The sequence below is a fragment of the Mus musculus genome, chromosome 8 (assembly GCF_000001635.26).
Source record: "Mus musculus strain C57BL/6J chromosome 8, GRCm38.p6 C57BL/6J".
Lineage (NCBI taxonomy): Eukaryota > Metazoa > Chordata > Mammalia > Rodentia > Muridae > Mus > Mus musculus.
In genome coordinates this window covers 4,086,954-4,090,833 of record NC_000074.6, presented here as the reverse complement: position 1 = coordinate 4,090,833, position 3,880 = coordinate 4,086,954, and the positions used below count along the sequence as shown (strand labels likewise).

The 3,880-nt window shown below is 45.8% G+C and overlaps 1 pseudogene; it reads right to left on the bottom strand.

Annotated features, from left to right (window-relative positions):
- On the bottom strand, nucleotides 933-3,615 carry Gm16589 (predicted gene 16589; annotated as a pseudogene).

The following is a 3,880-nucleotide window of genomic DNA, read 5'->3' as shown; positions in this document are numbered from 1 at the left end:
GCTAGGCCCCGGCCTAGTCTCACAAGAGACAGCTATATCAGGGTCCTTTCAGCAAATGCTTGCTAGTATATGCAATGGTGTCATTGTTTGGAGGCTAATTATGGGATGGATCCCTGGATATGGCAGTCTCTAGATGGTCCATCCATTTGTCTCAGCTCCAAACTTTGTCTCTGTAACTCCTTCCATGGGTGATTGTTTCTAATTCTAAGAAGGGGCAAAGTGTCCACACTTTGGTCTTCGTTCTTCTTCAGTTTCATGTGTTTTGCAAATTGTATCTTATATCTCGTGTATACTAAGTTTCTGGGCTAACATCCACTTATCAGTGAATACATATCATTTGAGTTCATTTGTGATTGTGTTACCTCACTCAGGATGATGCCCTCCAGGTCTAACCATTTGCCTAGGAATTTCATAAATTCATTCCTTTTAATAGCTGAGTAGTACTCCATTGTGTAAATGTACCACATTTTCTGTATCCATTCTTCTGTTGAGGGCATCTGGGTTCTTTCCAGCTTCTGGCAATTATAAATAAGGCTGCTATGAACATAGTGGAGCATGTGTCCTTCTTACTGGTTGGGACATCTTCTGGATATATGCCCAGGAGAGGTATTGCGGGATCCTCCAGTAGTACTATGTCCAGTTTTCTGAGGAACCGCCAGACTGATTTCCAGAGTGGTTGTACAAGCCTGCACTCCCACCAACAATGGAGGAGTGTTCCTCTTTCTCCACATCCTCGCCAGCATCTGCTGTCACCTGAATTTTTTATCTTAGCCATTCTGACTGGTGTGAGATGGAATCTCAGGGTTGTTTTGATTTGCATTTCTCTGATGATTAAGGATGTTGAACATTTTTTCAGGTGCTTCTCAGCCATTTGGTATTCTTCAGGTGAGAATTCTTTGTTTAGCTCTGAGCCCCATTTTTTTTTTTTTTTTTGCTTTCAAAGTTTTATTTATGCCTTGTTACACCAAAAGTAAATAGTCCATTCAAAATAAACTAGTGACCTGCATATTTTCATATGGATGAATGACTGTATATCTAAATAGGAAATAAATGGCAATCCTATCTACCTATATTAAAAAATAGACAGTCTTTCCAGATTTTTGCATACTAAGGAGAGGTACGGGGTCTTAAGGTCTCACAACGGGTGGTCAGGAAAGCAGCAGTTATCCCGAAACATCTTGACATCTGACTCAACTGTTCCTAAATGATAGTTTAAAAGACACTGTAAACACGTTTTCAAATCCATAGTTATTCTGAGATGGTTCCAACGTTAACCCTAGAACTACCAGAAAGAATTAGCAGTACAATAGAGAAGAACAGATAATCCACCTGACGATACATGTGCTCTCTTCAGGAAATCAGTCTGGTCATCTGGGGAACACTCAGGGTGGGATGCTCATCTGGCCAGGTCACACTTTCTATGCAGGAGACCCACGGCACCAGGCTAGGTCTCTTCTAAGGAGACTTTGCTAGGCAATGTAACTAGTCCAGTTCCTCTCAGAGCAGTTCTACCCACTTCAACTCACAGCGTGGCATTGAAACCAGAAGAGCATACTGGAGCAGAAGTGAGCAGAGACGTAGACTCTTGCACATTCTTATTGCTGCATTGTCTGAAGTTCTGCACATCTACAACAGTGCTGTCCGGGAAACAGGGGAGTAGTGGCAATGAGAAAATAGACTATTCATTGCACAATTAATAGAAAAGTGAAAACGTTTCCAAATCTACAATAAACCTGTATCCAAAGGAGTGATAGGTCAGTGATGTGCTGAACTTTTGTTCTGGGGTTCGGCTGTGCAATAGACTTGCTTGGTCAGCTGGCATGGGTAGGGCTCACTTCCTGCCTGTTGTGCAATAGACTGGCTTGGTCAGCTGGCATGGGTAGGGCTCACTTCCTGCCTGTTGTGCAATAGACTGGCTTGGTCAGCTGGCATGGGTAGGGCTCACTTCCTGCCTGTTGTGCAATAGACTGGCTTGGTCAGCTGGCGTGGGTAGGGCTCACTTCCTGCCTGTTGTGCAATAGACTGGCTTGGTCAGCTGGCGTGGGTAGGGCTCACTTCCTGCCTGTTGTGCAATAGACTTGCTTGGTCAGCTGGCATGGGTAGGGCTTACTTCCTGCCTGTTGTGCAATAGACTGGCTCGGTCAGCTGGCATGGGTAGGGCTCACTTCCTGCCTGTTGAAGGGTGATTATGCTACACAGAGCTATGATGGGTTCTGAGTGGTAAAATTCACACAAGTTCTTGGTTATTTGTATCAGGATCATTCTTTGTGCAAACTTTGATGTAGATGAAGATAAAGTGGTTTCTTGGTCAACAATTGCAATTTCTTTCTTTTAAAGTCAGTGGGTTTCTTGTATAGTTCTATTACGATTGGCCCAGGTTTAATTTCATCCATCTCCATGAAGGCAAAACACTTAGTGCTGGTAAACCTCTTTTTAGGCTTGTAATGTTTGAATTCAAAGAAAATGGCCGCACCTTTGGTTAACTTTTCAACGTGTTTCTGGAGCTCAATGTCCACATTAAAGTGAACGTAAGTATCTTCTTTTCTTGAAGCCACAGGAGTGTCTTGTACGGGAGTTAAATCTATGCCATTCAAATCTTTCACGCTGACTGTGATGTAGGGATCGATGCACTGCCCCGCATCTTTCAAACCAATTTTCTCAATCCTGATGGTGAGTAACGTCATCCCTGGTTCCGATGGCAACCGTGGCAATAAAGTACCAGGAACTCTAGCAGAGAAAGAATCAGGAGGTCCTGCTCCAGCACCACCTTCTTCATCTTCTTCAAATTCCAAATTCTCTTCTTCACCAGGTGCTAAAATACGTCTTAATGGAATAGGCTGAACATCAAATGGGAATTCTTTATTATATGTAAGAATATTCTTCAGGATTGGTTCTAGCTTCTTCAGGTCCTCCAGTTTAAACTCTTCTTGGGACTGTGTGGCCTGTAATGCTGCACTTCGCAATTCCAAACATGTCGCAATTTTGCCTATGGTTTTCTTTTGTTCTTCTGTAAATTCAGAATTATTGTGTTGAGCTTGGGCCTCCTTCTGTAAGTGTCTTGCTAATATCTGATACTCGTCTATCGCCTCCAACAGCTGGCCCCAAGAGTCGAAGTCGGCGCCTCTCCTAAGACTGGCGCCCCAGCGCTGCAGCAGACTCCAGGTCACCTCCGACATGGCCGGTCCCCGCCCCGGCCCCCCTCCCGCCCCTACCCCAGCAAGGCCAGGCTCTAAGGCGCCATCCTCCCCGGGCTTGGCCCTGACATTAACAGGGCCAGGAGGAACCGCTAAGGCCACCACCGCCACCCGCCGAGGAGCCGCCCAAACCCATTTGCCGCCACAGCCAAACTTTGCAGCTCCAAGGCAGCCGCCCTGCCGAGGCCACGCCCCCAAAACACGCCCCAGTTAGGTTGAGACCGCCCCAATCCTCGGGGCGCCATAGCTACAGTGGCATTCGGCCTTGGTTTGGGGACCCCAGGCTACATCTCTAGGGCCCAGACAGAAGCTCGAGAGGTAAGAGCAGACGAAGTTTAGAGAGGGTAGGGAGAAGGAGAGAACCAACGGGGCTCGCCCCTCAGAGACACGCTTGGCCGCCTCCGCAGATGGTGCGGTCTCCTGAGCCCCATTTTTTAATGGGGTTATTTGATTTTCTGGAGTCCACCTTCTTGAGTTCTTTATGTATATTGGATATTAGTCCCCTATCTGATTTAGGATAGTTAAAGATCCTTTCCCAATCTGTTGGTGGTCTTTTTGTCTTATTGATGGTGTCTTTTGCCTTGCAGAAGCTTTGCAGTTTCATGAGGTCCCATTTGTCATTTCTCGATCATACAGCACAAGCCATTGCTGTTCTATTCAGGAATTTTTCCCCTGTGCCAATATCT